This window comes from Cuculus canorus, chromosome 2 (assembly GCF_017976375.1).
Source record: "Cuculus canorus isolate bCucCan1 chromosome 2, bCucCan1.pri, whole genome shotgun sequence".
NCBI classification, from domain to species: Eukaryota; Metazoa; Chordata; class Aves; order Cuculiformes; family Cuculidae; genus Cuculus; species Cuculus canorus.
In genome coordinates this window covers 143,818,355-143,837,790 of record NC_071402.1, presented here as the reverse complement: position 1 = coordinate 143,837,790, position 19,436 = coordinate 143,818,355, and the positions used below count along the sequence as shown (strand labels likewise).

General features: G+C 41.4%; 1 protein-coding gene across 7 annotated transcripts in view; it reads left to right on the top strand.

Annotated features, from left to right (window-relative positions):
- Positions 1-4,540: 4,540 nt before the first annotated feature.
- The window catches only part of MPP7 (MAGUK p55 scaffold protein 7), a 160,354-nt gene continuing 145,458 nt past the window's right edge, over positions 4,541-19,436 (top strand). For 5 of the 7 annotated variants that reach the window (XM_054057790.1, XM_054057794.1, XM_054057795.1 and 2 more), the window contains exons 1-2: positions 6,879-7,031; positions 11,396-11,471. The gene's annotated coding sequence lies outside the window, so the exon portion shown is untranslated. Of the gene's footprint in view, positions 4,560-6,860; positions 7,032-11,395; positions 11,472-19,436 lie in introns of those variants that run through there. The other 2 variants (XM_054057792.1, XM_054057791.1) reach the window with 2 other exon arrangements.

Here is a 19,436-nt window from a genome sequence, read left to right as displayed (position 1 = left end):
TCCTGACTCTTTTTCCTGGCTGTCTCCCACCTGTGACTGCTCACTTTGTCCACTTCCCAGAGCTACTCACTTCCACTAGTTTGTAATGCCAGTCTCTATCCCGGGACTGCATTCTCGGAGTGCCTTCTCTCTCTGTCCCAACTTCTCTATCAGTTTATTTTACTTGTGCTCTAGTTCCCTCAACATTTTGTTTCTTCCATCTCACATTCACCTCTACCACCCCATTAGTCCACAACTCTGATATCTTTGCTCTGGATCTTCACTCTCTGCCAGCTGTCATTTCCTTTGGTGGCTTCAAGACAGTATTTCCTGTCCTACCAAACCTGAACTTCTGGCTTCTCTGCAAGTCCCCGCTTTCATCCCACATGTTCCTACTTCCAGCACAGCCTGCTTGTTCTCCACTGCAAGGCCTTAGTTCTGGCTCTTGCTCAGTCTGCCTCTGAATCAGAAAGCTTCTTCCTTCACACTGCCTAGATGCCAGCTGAGAGGTCACTGAAAGTGCAGGAAAATGTCCCTTTTCTCCATTCCTTGCTTGGCTCTGGCTCAGCATGTAGCAGCTGGAAAGAACCATTACTGGGAAATTCTGTCTAGATCATGTAATCTTGGGCTGCAGCATGTGTAGTGGCTTTGTAAGGAGAGTGCGTACCCAGGCTAGGAGCTGAGAGGGGCTGGAGAACCTTATTTGAACTGTGGGAATGATGCACAAGCAACAGGACTATAACTGTGAGAGGCATAAGCTTGCTCACGGACAGTCTTAACCCTTAAGCAGTAGCAAGTGTCTATTTAAACTGAGATTTAAAATAACCTATAATTTGGCCGAATGAGATTTTCTTTGATGCAGTGAAAAGCATCCAAAAAAAGAGCTCCCTTATTCAATTTCAAATAAAACTTTCTCCATAAAAAGTTTGATTAACTTTTTCCTATTGATTAACAATATATTCCACCTACATTTAATTTCAGAAATGACTGAACACTTTGGTTGATCTTTTCTGTGAGCAAGGAAAACACCCACATGATGCATACAATTAGTATAGACTTTTCCAGACTGAATCAGTGTAGCCTGGCACAAACAGCTGAAAGCTGGTCTTGAGTCGGAAATGTCACACCCTGTGTAACAGGCTGTAGGGGCTCTTTAAAAACTGAGCAGAGCAGCTCACCCTACCTTGTGCATGTGTTGGGAATCAGCTGAAGGGCTGATTCCCAGCAAGCAGATTTAAATAGGTTTCCAGCTTAAGAAGAGGAATGGATGTTTGTCTCTTAGGGGAGCTGCTCCTTCCTCCCACCCCTCCCTTATATGTGCACATACGTGGACCAAAAAATGCAGAAAGATACTCTCCAAGTGGAAAAGACCACTCCCCTATAGAGAGATAACAGCACCTTTGGCAGACTTGAACTGTACTAGAGTTTAAGTGAGTTGAAAATAAAAGACTGATAATGAGATTTTGCACTAGACTGGCTGGCTTGTGCTGGCAGCCAGCAAGCACAGCCAGCTTGCTTACAATTCATCCTAGACAAACTAACTGAAAATAGAAACTGAGGAACCACAGTGTGTTATCCAGTGTAGAGAGGTAAAAATGATGACTTGGAAAGAATGCCACTCAGACAAAATAACAGCTCTGAGTTGCAGCGGCTTGCCTTTCTCTCAGTCATGTTAAGAAGACACTAATTTCCCAGTTGCAGACAGAGTAGAGCTCCTAATTCAGCCCTCTCCAGAGCTGTCATGAGAGGAGTCTGAGGAAGAAGGAGTATGGCATTCACCATCTCTAGTCAGACTTATGGTCCCTATTCTAAAACCATGCACCACGCAAAGTGAAACAATCAGTGGGCTGCACTCATTGCTCCAGCTTCAGTTTGCACAGGTGATCTGCATTCTGTTTCTGGGCTGCAAGAGGGGATTAGACAGAGTTTAGGGGAGAAAAGGTAAAATGGAGAAAATGTATATGCAGGATCAGACTCGTGGAACTTCACTATCTTGGCTTGCAGCCACATCCAAATTCATTAATAGTAGCAGGGTTTTTTGTAATTGTCAGGAAAGATAAAGAAATCAGTGACGTTATAACTATCTTGCGATGCAAACCGTTCATCCGCCCAGGAGCTCAGTAAAATAAATAGAAGCCTAATTAGGGATGATACATGCTATATTTCACATTCATTATGTTTTTAATTCTTTCACAAATCCTGAAGTTGTCTCATAAGAAACTTTAATATCAGTACTTAACTCATAAGTACACCTTTGTTTAGAAGTATTGCAAATACTTATTTTTTTGTTCAGCTGTATGTGTTTTTCTCTTCTCCAAGCACTGCATTAAAATATAATATGACTATTAAGAAGTATGAAGGATATGTCTGCTTTTGTTTCAGTGCAATTTGGTGGTGGTAGGCAGCTTAGTTAAGCAAATCCCAACAATTAAACAAGATTAAATAATGTATCAGTAGGTGTGCCAGGGACCAAGAAGTGGCAGAAGAATTTTGAGGAGATATTTGATTTCTGCATGTCAATAATGAAAGTGTTTTAATTGCAAACTAGAGTTAATAAATCAAATTGCAGTGACTAGACCATGACATTTTCCAGTATCCTCAGTTTGCAATGACTGAAACAGAATTTTTGCTGATTCCAATTCCATCCAGCCAGTCCTTCACGCTAGCCACAAGCTTATCTGCTGGAGAGCTAGAGATGAAACAGTAATGCAAAGAAAACAGCAAGCATTTAGAATGTACAAGAAAAAAAAGAAAAATATGACTATTTAGTTCACTTGCACCAACAACGCTGGAATTTGAGGCAGAAAAAATGAATAATATTGATTACACTTGTGTCAGACTAAAATCAAGGAAATAAAAAAACTTGATTGGAGGCAGCTGTCATAAATATTTTGAGATCCATTCAAATATATGTGTTTGAAAAAAAAAATCTCTGTTCTCCAGGAAACTTTCAAAATAAACAAGTCTGGTAAACTGTTCTATAAATGTAATGTGATACAAGCTGTGTGCCAAAATATGGAAAAGAACACAGCTCAAATGCTCAGAAGAGAGGGGGAGACACCTGAGATGGCTTTGTTAAATTATGCAAGAATCTCAGCTATGCACAGCAAAAGCATCAGTGTCAGGAGGTGAAGAACACCAAACCAGTCTCTACACACACAATTAAATATTTAAAAGAGGAGGTCTCTATCATCGGGTAGAACTGGCCACATTTTTGTAGAGAAACTAGCTCTATTTCACTTTTCATTAATGATGGTATAACATCTTTGTGCCATATACAGCAACTGCCTGCATGGAAAAGTAGTTTTAGGAAACTATTTAATATGTTTTAGATATCTCGTAACAACAACTTAGCAACTGGAAAGAGAGGTGCTGCTAGCACCTTCTGATTGGCTAGATCTTTAGAGGCAACCAGAAAGATTCTGTGGGCCTGCAGGCGTGGTACCACCTGAAATGTTTTTCTACAGCTGCATCCCCCCAAGGGGGATATTAGATGCTGCTTTTGTAGATTTCCAACCTTGTCAGCAAAACAGAAGAAAATCCCCCAGCGATATCAATCATGCCTCAAGTGTTTTGGGGACTAGTGTGTCCCAACAGTTCGTCTTATTCCTTCCTGTCCTTTTACCAGAGAAACCGCTGGGAGGAAATCAAAGGAAGAAGGGCATTTAACCTGTCTAAATTTAATACCCTGTGTACCTTTGCTAGCTCTTTGCAAGTCTAGCTCTTTGACTTTCAGAGTTGTCCCGATCTAATGGGATGCCTAGTTCTTAACTAAAGTTGTGCTAGAGAATGACCTCTGGAGATGGTGGTTTCCCTTGGATCTGGAAAAAGCACTGACCTGTGGAAAGCTCTTCACTGTCTTCTTAGTTGCATCACGTTTGCTATCAGACAGGAGTGTTCAGCTTACAGGATTTGCTTTGTTTTGTGTTTCTGGAGAACACACTCTTTCTGATGGAGGGCTCAAATCACTCTTGTGAAACCCCGCAGTAGGAAAAGAAGGGTAATACTTGGATTGGTACAATTGCAATTCATCTCTCTGGCCAGAAGCTTTGTTTTGGAGTTTTGTTGCTTAGTGTCTGTCAGCACTTTAATTGTGGGGAATTTAGGTTTCTCATTCAACAGCCTAGGCTCAGCTAAAAGTTTGCACATGAAACTCAGAGGTGTGGGGGTTTTTTTTGTTGGTTTTTTTTTTTTTTTTTGTTAAACTGATTTTCCAAATGAGTTTAAGTCTTAAGATATGAAAAAGTACTTGGGTAGTACTTAGCATAAAAAGAAGGAAATTATTAGGCTGGCATTTGTTTAATCTTGTATTTATTTAAAAGGAAAACAAGATGAATACCTAAAATGTGATCTCTAAACCCACAAAAAAATTGTGTTCACCCTGAAACTGGGCTACATTTTGAGGTGTCTAGCACCTCTAGGCACTGTAATTACTTTACTGTCTTTGAAAATAATTTATTCAAAAACTAACCACATATGTTCAACCAGTTTCCTTTCAGGAATACTTCAGCTGCTGATGAGTTGCAAAAGGAAGGATCATGTCCCAAGTCTTTGAAGATGTGGGAAAGAAGGAAGTAATTGTAAGTGATTTGCTGATCTAAACCAAAATGACTGACAACATAATTAATTCAGGTAATCCTGTATTGTGCCAAAACCTCACAATTTTAAATTGAACAGGAACAAATGTCAGTGGAGGATGAATGAGATTAGTTGCATTATACACTGCACAACTGTATGTGTCTAATGATAAAAGACCTGCCCCAGGAAAATGAGAGGAAATTGTGAGAAACTAACAGTCTTCTGGAACTGTTAGGATATCTCAATGGATTTTTGTCACAGTTAAATACCTCACTCAAAATGCCACTTGAAGACAATGCAGAAAAGCCCCAACAAGTATGGGAGAATGCAAGCTGTGCAAAACTACCTGTAATGCATATTTTGAGATTAGCCAAGAACTAAATAAATCAGTGCAGCCTGGTGTATGTTAGTGCTGCACTTCAGTGAGGTGGCTGTCCAGTGCAGTACATTCCCAACTTTCTGGACCTTAGACAGCAGTGCTGCTGCAAACACACCTGTTTCTGACACTAGCATATTCCTGCACTTGGAAAAGACTGGAAGAATCCTCTGCATGTTTTATTATATGAAAAATAAACCCATTAAGAATAGATTCATTGAAAGAATAGTGTCTCATCTTTTCATGTGCAGGTGGGACTGCAGGCTGTTCTCCTGGTGAAGCCACCAGTGCCTTTGCCAGCTACTAGCTCTGTCTACTCTCAGGTCCTACCTGATGGCCTTTCTCTTTCACTTCCTTCACTCTGCCTCCCTGAGCTCACCCTTTACAAACTTCAGAAAAGCATTTTCTCCCTCCATGTGGCTTTGCAGCTTGCTAAACCCCAATACCGAATGACTGCACCCCTGAAGGCTCCTAGAATTGTAGGATTACAGGATAGTTTGGGTTGGAAGGGACCTTAATGATCATCGAGTTCCAACCCCCCTGCCATGGGCAGGGACACCTCCCACTACATCAGGCTGCACAAGGCCCCATCCAACCTGGCCTTGAAGACCTCAAGGCATGGGGCATCCACAACTTCCCCGGGCAACGTGTTCCAGTGCCTCACCATCCTCATAGTGAAGGAATTCTGCTTTATGTCTAGTGTAAATCTGCCCCTCTCCAGTTTATACCCATTGCTCCTAGTTCTATCACTACAAGCCTTTGTAAACAGTGCCTTCTCAACTTTCTTGTAGCCCTTTCAGGTACTGGAAGGTTGCTATAAGGTCTCCTCGGAGCCTTCTCTTCTCCAGGCTGAACAAACGCAACTCTCTCAGCCTGTCCTCGTAGGGAAGGTGATCTAGCCCTCCGATCATCTTTGTAGCCTTCCTCCAGACCCGTTCCAACAGCTCTATATCCTTCTTATGTTGAGGATTCTAGAACTGGACACAATACCCCAGGTGGAGTCCCACAAGACAGGAATAGAGGGGCAGAATCACTTCCCTCGACCTGCTGGCCACGCTTCTTTTGATGCAGCTCAGGATACGGTCGGCCTTCTGGGCTGCGAGCACACATTGCCAGCTCATGCGGAGCTTCTCATCAACCAGCATCCCCAAGTCCTTCTCTGCAGGGATGCTCCCAATCACATCATCCCCCATCCTGTACTGAAGTCACAGGTTGCCCCAACCCAGGTGTAGGACCTTGCACTTGGCCTTGTTGAACTTCATGAGGTTCACACAGGCCCACTTCTCCAGCTTGTCCAAGTCCCTCTGGATGACATTCCATCCAAGAACAGGACATCACAGAATCGTTTGGTTGCAAAGAGTCCACGTGTACCTGTCCACTACTAAACTATGTCCCTGAGCACCTTGTCCACCTTCTTTTAAACACCTCCAGGGACGGTGACTCCACCACCTCCCTGGGCAGTCTCTGCCAGTGCCCGATAACGCTTTAGGTGAAGAAATTTTTCCTGATATCCAGTCTAAACCTCCCCAAGCGCAACTCGAGGCCTTTTCCTCTCATCCTGTGCCGCGTTGCTTGGTATGAGAGCAACATTCACCTCACTACATCCTCCTTTCAGGCAGCTGTCGGGAGCAGTCGGGTGTCCCCGCAGCCCCCGTTCCCCGCCCGCTCCCCGCAGCCCCCGCCGCGCCCCCAGCAGGGTCCGGCCGGCCGACAGACACACCCAACAGCTCCCGCTGCGGGACCCGACGCCTCCGCGCGTGACAGACCCCTGCGCCGCGCGCCCCCCCTCCCCCGCCGTCACGCGCCCGCGCCGGGGCGGGCCCCGGCCCTCCCGCGCGGCCAACGGGCGCCCGGCTTCGCGCGCCCTCCCTCCGGCAGCCAATGGGGCGCGCGCGCTGCCCCGGCGCGTGTCTGTGCATGGGGCGGGGGCGGGGCCGCACGAAGCCCCGCCTAGCAGGGAGGGGCCCGGCCCTGCCCAGCGCGGCGGCGGTGCGGAGCCGGGGAGCGCCGCTCCGCGAGGAGAAGGAGGCTGGAGCGACCGCCGCCACCCGTGAGGCCCGCCCGCAGGTGGGAGCCGCGGGCGCCTCCTGGGGATGAGGTGCGGGACGCAGGGGGCGCGCCGTGCGGAGGGGATGCTGCGGGCACCGGGATGCTGAGGGGGTCCGCACCCCCTGGCGCGGGGCGCCCGTTCCAAGATGGCCCCCGGTGACCCCCCCCCCGCGCGCGCGGGGCTTGTGGGGGGGAAGCGGGGCTCGCGCGCCGCGAACCGGCCTGGAGCGCGCGGGGACACGGGGCTCGGGGGACGCCAGAGCTCGGATCGATCGCTTATCGGTACCGAGAGGTGTCTGCGAATTGGCCGGGGAAAGCCGGCTTCACCTGTGGGAGCAGCTTCTCACCTGTGAGAGCAGCTCCTTACCATTTCGTTCGTGCCCACGTTTAATGCGTGTTGAGCAAAAAAATAGCGTTATTAATTCGGCGCGTTGCGCGTGAAGGATGTCGGTGGTGATGTTTGTAAGAACTCGGAGGAGCTGTAGACGTCTTTGCGTACTGCCTCTGTACTTTACTCTCTGATTTCGTAGCTTCATTCCATTTAATTTGTGTTTATAGCAAACCTCCTTTCTGCATTTCCAGAGCTTTTACGTCGGTTTGGTTTCTTAAGCAGCTCATCGCGTCTTTGCCTTTCCTTCCCTCTATAAAGTAGAGTAACTTCAGGGGCAATAGCTGTCAGTGATTTGGGGAGTTTGTCCTTATGAAGAAGACTGTATAGTCCACGCAGTGGTGACCGGCACCTGTAGACCTCATGGAGAGGGGTAGTACTTGAATCCAGCATTTGGTTTTAAGGTTATTTTTTTTTGGATGAGGTTTGCAGTTCTTATTTCAGCTTTTCTTAGATCAATAAATCCATTTCAACGGGGCTTTTTTTTTTTCTTTTTTTATTGTAGGTGTTCATTTTAAATGTTCACTTTAACATATGGTCATTGGAATTTTGTTGTGAGGTATTATCATCATCCTTCAGGTACCTTTTATTGAAGAATGTTTACATTTTGGCCATATTTTCAGAAGGATCTTAATTTTACCACTAGATTATTCGCATACTGAATGTATCATCTTTTCTAATTGGTTTGGATGATGAACTCTCTAATTTCACTTAGAATTAATGTTAGGGTTTTACTAGATATCACTGTTTGGATTGAATAGTTTTTTTATATTTGGAATGGGTGATTGCATGTAGCTTTTAAAAACTGTTGTAATGCAACAATTAATTTGGGGTTTGGGATGTAATCTTGTAGAGCTAGAGAGTCAATGAATGAGACTCAGCAGTTTCAGCTGTGCCTGTTCATTCATCAGAATGAAAAGGAGGAAAGCAGTCACCTGAATGGTAAAAAGTTGATTTAAATGATTTCAGACTCAGAATAACTTTGGTCTTTAATGTGAACATGTTCAAATTTTTGTATACACTTAGAAGGAGACTTAGAGGAAGTCCCAGAGCTGCAGGTTGCTGTCAACTGGCAAGAGAATCTCTGGGAAGGGCTGCTCTATGTTTATTCTATCTTTGTTCTCTTCTTTAGGCATCCACCAGGAGTCCTTACTAGAGACAGGATGCTGTGTTTAGATGCACCTTGAACCTGAGCTCATACGGCATTTTTATGTTTGTAATAAAATGTTTTCAGTGTAGTAGCATGAAATCTGGAGTTAAATTTCAAATAAGGCCGGTATCAGAGCTATAAGTTTTAAAGAATACAATATAAAAGTCAGTACCAGGTGCAGAGAAAGCAGGCCAGTGAACGTACTGTTACTTTGGATGCTTATTTGCCTTTTTGCTTACAGTTATAGGACATCCCAGCTCCTGACAGGAAACGTTCAGAAGTATGTTTTCTAAGTGGCAACTTCCAGTCCTTTCCTGAAGGTCTTGTGGGAGTTCTGTGCTTTGCATGAAGACATTGCTGGAATCTGCTACAACTCCCATCTGTTCTTATAATGTTGCAACATTGTCTTTTACTGAAACTCCAGGCTTAGTTCTGCTTTCCTGTAACGAGTCTCTCCTTTTTATGTGGCAAGCACCTGGGCACCTGTGAGCCTTTTGTTTATCTCTAGCGTATAGAAGGGAGTAGAAGAGATCTATAAAGTAGTTCAGTAGCATCTTGCCTCTAAACTGGTTTCCCTGCTTTAATGTTTGCTGTAGAACATGCTATGATAATTAGTAAAAGCATCCAGTCTTGCTGCTAGAAAAGCGTTAATTGTCTTATAGAGTGTCTTTTGGAAAGTTGTTGCAGTGAATTAAGCAAGTTTCAACATCTAGAACTATGTGAATTATGTGTTGGAGTCATGAAAGCTTCCCACGTTGTTTTGCTAATGCAATTTAATCTCAGGTTGTGGTGCTCATGCTTTTCCTGACCCCACCTCCTGAAACGTTTTCATCCTGGTTGCTCTTGTTTCTTTTTCATTAAGGACAAGATGCAGTATATTAACTTGTCCCTTCCCAATTTTAGTCTTAGAAATGTAGTAATGTAACAAAATTAGCTTATACCTGTTTTCAGTGGGTCATGGGTGTTCACATCATCAATGATATCATCCTTGTCTAATACAGTGTCTTGCCCTGTGTTATGGAAGTAGAGAGGTTGGAGCAAGCATTCATTAATACACTTCAAATAACTTTTGAAGTGTGGTTTCCTTAACAGCCCTTGAGAGCTTGGACCACTAGCTGTGTCCCATGTCATGCTGGCTGCATGGTGGGTCTGAGAACAGATATGACTCCATGTTTTTGTATTTTATAGAACCATTTTGAACATTACCATTAGGTATTTAGTAAAGTTCTTTTTGACAAGTGAGTTCCCAAAGACACCAATAAATGATAGATATATTGGCCTGCTCTATATTTCAGTTAGCAGCCTTGCATTTAGGGGAAAACTAGAAGAAAGGGAAAATAGTACATCTGAAGATGCACAAAACTTCACTTCAGTGTTCTTGAACATCTGTGTTCATTATGCTTACTACCAAGGAACAGAACTTGGATTCCCTGCTTCCCCCTCAGCTTTGGAAGGCTAACAATTCCATGTGTTCTTAAGCAATATCATTAAGCAGACTCATTTTCAGGACTCCGGGTTTTGTCCTGAAACTGGTTTATCCATTTACATTATGAATCATGGGTAGAATGAACCTTATCTCCTGGTTGTTAGCTGTGGAGAAAAGATGAGCTGCTAATGTAAAAGGCTTTCAGTATATTTATCCTTTTGGGATCACATCTTGTTACTGTGGCCAACATCTTGGAGTTTGTCTATTTTCCATTCAGCTGTGATGGTTAATGTGATCCCACTATTGCTGTTCTTATGTTACTTATATGAAATAACAGATCAAGTTAAAATCCAGCTTAGACAGCACCCCTTTAAAGTATGTCATAATAATAAAAGAATATTTTAATAGAGGGGAAAAAAATCAACTGTAGCAGTTGTTTGCTAGTTTTAAAGAACAAAAATTCAAGCTTTGTTAGGTTTTGAACCATGTGCAGTAAAGTTGGTGATGTTATAAGCCTATGAATAAAAGCTCCTGAAATTAACTCCTTGTGCACATCCTCAATAGCTTTATTTAGAGGTAATGATTGAACCAATCTGTAAACTATAACTACAGACTATACTATAGAGCTATGAAATTGGGAGATGTGAACGTTGTTGCCTGCAGTGTGCAGAAGAGATGGTGGCATACAAACATGGAAAGAATAGGCCCTTATTGATGTTTTCTATGCTTTTTTGACTGTTAGTTGCTTGTCCTAACCGCATTGTGTCTCTGTTCTCCAAATGCCTTCTGTGATCTGCTGCTCCATTTCTATTCCTGCCGTGATTTCAGTTTGTATGAGAAATGGGCAGTGCCAGGTGAGGTGTTGAAAGACATTTGCTGAATGTCAGTGTGTATGGCTAGTAATGGTTTTGAGATTATTGCTGAATTTCCTGAGTGATAGCAGAGTGGTTAGCAATAGTGAAACAAAGGAAGAAGCATCTTTACTACAAGCACGAAGTCACAAGTGCTTAAAGGGTTTTCAGTGTGGATCCATTAAGTGCAATGGGGGAAGGTTTACAAGCAAATTTCTTTTGGTAAAACTTGTCTTGTTTGCATATAAGATGTAGTTATGTCTGTGAAGTCGTATGGATATTTACAAGGTAGATAAAACTTACCTGTATGCATTTTGAAATTGGTTTGCTGAATTACTGCATAAGGACCAATTTATCTAGGACAGACATGGAAGCAGAACAAATTTGCAACTTTGAAATCATCTCTTCCATGGCTTAAATATAAATGTTCTGACTTTTCTTATTGCTGCAAGGCGTCATAGAGAAACAGTTTTTGGGAAGTTAGCTGCTATAAACTTATACTACTAACATTTAGAATAAAAACACTAAAATACTTAGTATTACTAAAACAGACCGGAACCAATGTCATATTACTATTAGCTTTTTCTTTTTCCCTCAGGCTGCGTAGATTCTCAGCTTCAGTGTCTGGAAAACTTGTATCTTGAGTCCCTGTTGAAGTAAAGACAGTCATCCAGGTAAGATTATTTTATGGTTACTCTTTTTGTCTACAGTCTTCTGATTCTAGACTAGGCTGTCATTTACTTTCTACAGTCCTGACCACTGTGTGGTTTAGTATGAGCGACCAAGAACAATTTTATATCATTCTTAGTATTAATAAATAAAGCTGTGAGACACGGTTATATCAGTGTGTCATCTGAGTATTTTTAATTGTGTGCTTTTTTGTCTTTTAATGACAGCCTCTGTTTTTCGAGTGAAGAATGACTACGTTTTCTTACGTTATTTCATTTTATATGATGGTATCTGTCTTTTAAAAATAGCAAAGTGTACTGCTAATACAGCCAACAGCTAATGGTGACAGACTACAAAACACATTGCTCTTTATAATTAATTATATAACAAATTTAAGTGTAGAGTCAAACTGCTTCAGAGCTAATAATTATGTCTTGGAACTTGGAAATGTACATATCCATTTATATAAAGAGCATAGAAAATCTTTACTGCGTTCATAAGGTATTGTTTGGTGTACTGAGCTTGGCTTTTGCTAATGAAGCTGTTCCAAAAGGAGCAATGTGGTTTCAGATAGAAAATGCAGAGCTGCTATTTCACAGACAATATGCCATGAATGCTATCTAAAGAAACAGATTTGTGCTTGCTAATTTTAAAAAAGAGACAGACTATAATTATTTCATGCACTACATGTGGCCAAATCAGAAGCTTCAGCTGGCAAATCAAGAGGGTTTTTTTGTGTTTTTAGAAAACACCTTGCAAGTTCAGCTGATAGAAAGCCTTGCGTTTTTTGTCACAGTCCAGAAGAGTTGCAAGAAGAGAACTGATCTAAAGAAACAGTCTTGGATTTCTTCTCAGCAGTTTGACAGAGACAGTAATGAAGGTTTTCAGTGGTTTAACGGATAGTGTGATAGAGGTTTTCAATGAATAGCTGGTCATGAGCAGTTAATTATCTCATTGTAATCTGGGTCATTTGGGAAACTGTGAATACAGTTAACTCTTGTGTTAGGATTGCATTATAAGAGAAATGTGTGTGTGGAAGGGGGAACCCAGAAGCTGCATCATCTTGAGACTAGAGGTCCTGGAGGAGCGACCAAACTCAAATTCTGAAGGAGCAGCGTGATCCGTTGTTAAGGTGAATACAGGCCGAAGTCTAACAAGGACATGGAATCTCTACTCTGTAGGTCGTATCTAAAAATCCTTGCTCCTCCCGTCATACTCTCCCTCCCACCAGCCGAAGGCACTCTTACTGCTGCTCCCACCAGGCCAAACAGCAGCCCTTTGTTAGCTGTCTGCCCCGGGGCACACCCTGGCCTGGCTTCCCCGCTGCTCTCTTGCCATCTGTAGATTCTAGAGACCCTGAAAGGAGACTTACTGCCCAGACTCCAAGGTTAACTGCTTTAGTAAGTCTGTGTTACGTCCAATACCTGTATTGGTAATCTGTAACTTCAGTCCCGCTGACTTAAGTTCTAGCATTTAATTTCCTATGGGGAAAGGAACATGCCATCTGTACCACAGAGCTGTTGTAGTGTTTTGGTTTTTTTTTTCAAAGATTGGTTACTTCTCTGAAGATCTAAATCTGTTACTTCAATAACATCAAAGTTAGATGTGCTAGAAATTTTGTCTTGTCTTAAGAACACTCTACAAGTACTGTAGCCCAGCAAGTCTTAAAGTGCTCCTATAGAGCTGCAGTGTGTGGCTCCATGCTTCAAAAGCTTGTCGTGCATCTGAAATATGATATAGACAGTGACTTGGACCACCTTCCAGCTGCCTGGAGGAGTGCAAGCAAGGGTATCAAAATGGCAAGTGAACCTCAGGGGATAAAATTGTGAATGGCATGCTTTGAGGTAAGTGCTGAGTGGTGCCTTTGGTCCTTCATCTGACTGCTGGTGAGAGTCATATGCCTGGGCCCCAAGATCTGGAGTAGGTCAGGCCAGGCCAAATACGCTGGGTGCTTCTCAGGGAAGACTGATCCAGCTTCAGGAGATCTTGATAGTTAAAAGGGAGGGCAAATACAGCAAGATAGAAGTCAGTCATCCCACAGACACTTTTTTGGAAGGAGTGTAGAAAAGATGGATTTTGTCCTTTGTTTAGAACCATGGCTACAGCTGGTAAATGTGGGCAGTTGAAAACTGCTGTAGTTTTCCTCTGTTTGTTTCTGTTGGAAGATAACCACTTCTAGTGGATGTTGGGTGTGCTAGCACTCAGACCGAAGGAGAAATTGTGTCTGGAAATAGCAGATTTCTGGGCTGCAACAGAGGGAAAAAAATGCCTTCCTGGGCAATTGGATCTGGAAAGTTCTGCTGTGAATGCTGCAAAGGGAAGGATTCAGAAGGCTGGAGGAAATGGGAGTCAAAGGAACTGCTTGACAATTGGAAAAAAATTGAAAGCTTTGTTGTGCCAGCTGTAAAATTTTGTTTCCTAGGAGCTACACCCACCCCCCCCCCCCCCCCCCCCGTTTTCTAACTGTATGTACTGTATTCAGTATTAATTACACACACACACACACACACACACACACGTTTTCTAACTGTATGTACTGTATTCAGTATTAATTATGCTTTCATGATAAATGTGTGGTTTTTACATAATAAAGATAAGTTTTATTCTCGTTAGGACTTTTTACTGAACTTTTTCAGTGATAAATGAAGGCTGTTAAATGCCTTTGTTTCAAGGGGAGAAAAAGTTCCGGGTGTGAACAGAAAGGTGTTAGAAACCAATACAGGAATTTGGCTAAAAGGAAGAATCTCTAGCTGACTGGCTGTGGAGGAAGAGTTTAAATATTCTAGGTAAAGAAGGATAATGTAGCAGCATTGTAAAACTTTTTTTTACTAGATATCTAATTTAAAAAGTAATGCTCAGGCATTAATATGACAAATGTTTGAATTTTGGAAAGAAAGATCCCCACGTTCCATGGAACACAGGAGTTTTTAGGTGATGCCTGTTAGGAAGAGTTTGCTAACTCGGTAACCTTTTCTCATTGTAGGAACTGGCTGATCCGCTAATTCTATTTAATAAGTTATAGAATACCAAGGAAGGTAGCAAAATGCTACTTTTCCTTTCATATTTGGAGAACAGGTAGTGGAGCGTGACCCAGACCATTAATGATTTGCTATTATCACCTTAACTAACTGAAAAAAGTTGAGAGAATCATAATAACCAACATCTATGATATGAAGATGGGTAGTCTCAACCCTGTAACTGTTTACTAGCGGTTCACTTCTGCCTCAGCAACCCATAGAAAGTATTAGATTTTTTTTTTCTATTGTTCAGAATTAAAACATCCTGTTGGAAGATAGGTTTTAGTTAAAAATTCTTTTTACTTCTTCATGAATAGAGGCAGACAGCAGCTGTAATACAATGTTTAAATCTATGACTTTGTTGTGTAGGTGGACAAGTGTAATCAATGATGACAGCTGAATAAATGCCACTTCATTAATGTTGAATTTACATTTCAGTCTTCTGACTCTCGGCTTTATCACAACATTTAATGAGTTCCAAGTAGTGGTTTTGTCTTCATATGGGTGAGAGCAATTAAATTTGAAGGAAAACAGGAGGCATTCTGGTTTCTTTATCCAAGTGCAGAACTCACTGTTTTACATGCTGATATCTTACATCAGGGATTAAACATGCCACCTTATTAAATCACTTATTCTGTCTTCTCTAATACTTTCATTTAGCTTGGATATGGTGTTAATATTTAAAATATATGTATCAGTTCAATAGACACATGCATTACTTATCAAAACACTGCAGCTTATTAAAATCTGCTGTCATCACAGGTAAAAGTCTTTGGAATGATGTGTGGTACCAGCAGGTGCATTGTACATTCTCACAGGCTGGCTAGTTGAGATGGTGGTGGTACTTCAGGAAGAAGAAACACCTTCTTGACTGTATGAACGGAGCGTCTCCAGATTCCTGAAAGGAAAACATGGCATGCCTATTAATACAGTCAAAGACTAACAGATGTGTAGGAACAGGAGAGTATTCATTTATGTAACTGGACCTTCTGTGGCTGTTCAATGTGTTTGTATTAAGTTTCCAGTATGTCAGAGCAGCTATGTGTGTTGAGATTTTTTTATATTCTTTCAATTTTTCCACATTGTGAAGATATAAATAATAAATTATCCACAGTGATTCAAAAGCAAATCCCATCTTGTGTTGTGGTACTTATGACTAAATATTCGTTTAGCTGCTAGTTTGCAGCTCGTGTGGTTCCTCAGGTTTGGAATAAGAATAGTGTGTGTCTTTTTACTACTGCCTACCCAGGGCATGGTCAGAGCTGCTGTGGTCTGTCTGCAGGATTCCAGCACACTTCTGTTGCTCCTCACTCCCAGTCTATGAAGACAGTGTCCTCGCTACAGAGACCAGATGTCTTTGTCCCTTTCTTTGCAGCAGCCTCTTCTCATTCACTGGCTGGTCAAATTTGATTGCCAATTTCCCTTCTCTTTAGATGTGCATTTGAGAGGATAGTAAGAAAAAGATTGAACTTTGCTTTTGTGTTCTTTAGCTAGTGCTAGCCTTTCAACCTATGTGCTACTCCATGCACGGATTAAAAGCATACCTTTACCCTCTTCCTCTTTCAAATGGAGCTTGGTTTTGAATCTGTCTTAACAAACGTTAATCTCTTGCCGTTGCTGCTGCCTTCTATCTTCTACATAATGGAAATTGCGCCCTCTTCCTCTGTATCTCTTTTGCTGCCTTCAAAAAGAAGGACGTTTCTCTGTAGTTCTTGGAACAGTTTTTAGAGGCTTTGTATGTAATAATACACCACTCTGAATTAGTAAGTAATGATGTGACTTTTTCTTCTCCAAAATTCATTCTTTACTATGTTGCAGTGTTATCTTCCCAATTGAATGCTTGACTAGAGAGATGAGTTTTGTTATGGGAACACATGACAGACACTTGATAGCCTTGCTTATTCTGTGAAGTGAGAACATGCCACAGCCTGAGTGAAAGCCTCATGTCCAGTTACCTTGTGCCAAATGTTGTGAACGTTTTTACTGTATTATGCTTTCTTTGCTGGATGTAGACTGTAATCAGAAGGGTAACCCAAAATCCAGTGTTTTCAATATTGCAAAGCCACTTACGCATTTAGAAACTAGAAGTTACGAATAAATGGGAAGGCAAACTTTTCCTCTTATTGGCAGTTAGATTTTTTTCTTTCTAAAAGTTGTGCTTTTATGCATATGCTCTCTTGTACACATGCTCCAGTATATAAAAATATTTTTATAGAGTTTGTACTCAAATGCAAGACAGCCCTTGTGGGAAGGCAACAGAATTTGTGCATACTAGCATGCGTCTACAACGGTTACTGGAAAAAACGTTGTACCTTGAATTTTAAATCATTGGTGCAGCAAAACTGTCTCACTAATGAGTAGTCCCCACCTCCTTTGAAAATGAAGCATTTCTTAGGCCAAGGGAAAAATGCAAGAAGAACGATGAGGTGAAGAAAGGAGTATGTCAGGTGCTCACTTTTCTTCTAGATCAGCACATTCTTCCTGAACTTCTGTTGGAAGGGAAAAGTAGTACTACTGTACCCCCAGAAAAAGTAAAGCTAAAGGAAAAGCCCATCTAATCTACGGGATCCTACAGGAATCTTGTAACTAAGAGAGGGATGGTAAAAAACTTTAAATAAAAGCTCCTTTTTTAAGGGATAAGCTATTCTGGTCTCCAAGTAGGAAACCAGTTTCAGCCCTAGTATATGAATTATTGTCCAGGTACAACTGTCTAGGTCAGTGGTTTCCAGCCAGTAAGTTGCACTGTCATGTGAAATAGCATTTGTTCTGCTTTTCAGGGCTTTTTTTTTTTTTGTTGTTTTTTTGTTTGTTTGTTTGTTTGTTTTTAATACTATACTGAAGAAGAAATAGTGTGGTCAAGCTGGCTTGGACTTTTTCTTATGATAGTTCTTGACTTGATACTGAGAGCTTGTCTCAATGTAGCTCTGACAGGATGTGTTCTGGCAGTCAAGATCGGGCAGATTTCTTACCCCATTGCTTGTGTCTCATCATAAGGTTGCTGATTTGATGTTTTGTCATGGTGATCTTTGGCTTATAACTTGACATGTGGTTGTACCAGCTACCAGAATGACCTATGTAGTTCTATGATCTTGAAATTGGATATAAATGAAGAAAGGGGAAAAAAGTCAACAAGTTGCTGATAAAAACTACAAGCTCGTGTGACTGTTAGCCTGAGATTTGGCATAAAGAACTACGTTTGAGATCCAGAATTTGTATAGCAATCACCCCAGTCGTATATGCAAGATAATATTTCAAAAAGTATTGTTTCAAAATAATGTACTAAAATCGCCTTGTGCTATGTGGAACACAGGATTCCTTTGCTGTCGTTGCAGTGGCATAACAAAATCATTCAGGCTGCCTGGAAACTGGCCAGGGATGAACATAGGAGAGTGATCAGAATATATGATAGGGAATTCTGTGAATTGTCTGTGGGTGCGGCTTGGAAGAAGCAGAGGACAGAAAGCGAGTGCATCTTGTGATAGGTACAATTCTTAATGCCTGCCTCTTTTCTGAGTGCTCTAGGTTAGTTTTGTATACACAGCTTTTCCTCACATGTGCTTTGCATTGCTTACACTGTTTCTGAAGAGTTCAGTTTGCCTGTTTCTAATGCTTTTCTTAAAGACCTTTAGTAATACAAAATAGTCTTTCTAACTTTGTTCCAGTTTAAGATAAGTTTTTAGAAAGTGAATTATGCTTCAAGCAGTTTGTGTGTTTAGGATTTTGTAATATTTAGAGGAAGAAAAAACAGTTCAAGTAGATTTCATCCTACAATTAAGCTGCTTTCGTTTTAGACAGCTGTGTGTAAAAATTGAAGTGTCAGAATACATATATTGAGGTGTTGTAGTTTTGTAATTTTATATTTAAGCCTAAAATAATCAAAAGTCTATAAACAGTAAAGATAAATTTTGGTTATTTTATTAGTTTCCAAGACATCACTTTCTGTGTGTAATGGGGAGAAATGCAGCTAAATGGGAGATGGGTAATCCCACTCCTGGTACTAGAGAGATCAGCTGGTGGATTACAGGGAGAATCTTCTGCCAAGCGGCAGAAATCCATGTGCTACTTCCAGGCGAAAAATGATCAAAGGCTGGAGGTGGAGCTGCAACAAGGATTTGGAAGTGGTCATTTGAGCTTTGCATCTGTTGCTAAGGGGCAACTTGCTGAGATTAGTCGGGTAGGTCAAGTAAAATATGTCCTCTTCCACTAGGCAGGGCTAGCAGAAAGTCTTTGGTAGTATCTTCTTTCAGCATACTTTTTTTAAACTTGTCTGAATTATACTATAAATCAGATCTGCAGGCCCTCATGATGAATAAAATTGTATGCTATTCTGATGACAGATTTAAAAAAGCATTGGTATTCTGGTATAAGCAGATGAACTAAAATGGTAGGAAAATGTGGCGTGATATAAACTGACTGAAATGGATTGTAATGCTCTCTTGCAGCTACCATGCTCTGTGCTTTGCTAAGAGAATAAAGCTGAGAAAATACAGTTTGGTATTAGTTTATGTAAACTTTACTGCTCAGACACAAGTTTTACTCTTGTTCTGCAAAACTTTTCTATGTGTTTAACCACGATGGTTTTGCAAGGGATAGGGAGAGGGGAAATGACTGAAAAAGGGAAATGATTTTGAATTCTGAATTTAAAGTGAAATTGTGAGCTAATTATGGGAAAATGATGTAGTGCAAGTCGGCTGATGAGGATGTAAGAGATGTTACACTTTCTTCAGAAGTGAACAAAAGAGGATGTATAGGAAAAGAGAATAACATATAGCTGTAAACTAGCCTTTGTATTGGTATAGCAGTCTAGCTGTTGACAAAGATTGTCATCAAAACTTTTTTCTCTGTCAGGCTGTCTGGACAGGCTGTTTGATAGCAGCCAAAGAACCTCTCCTCAAAATGTGTTTTAAGTACTTATTTGAATAATTGAGTTTTAGCTATTATAACTTAAGCAGC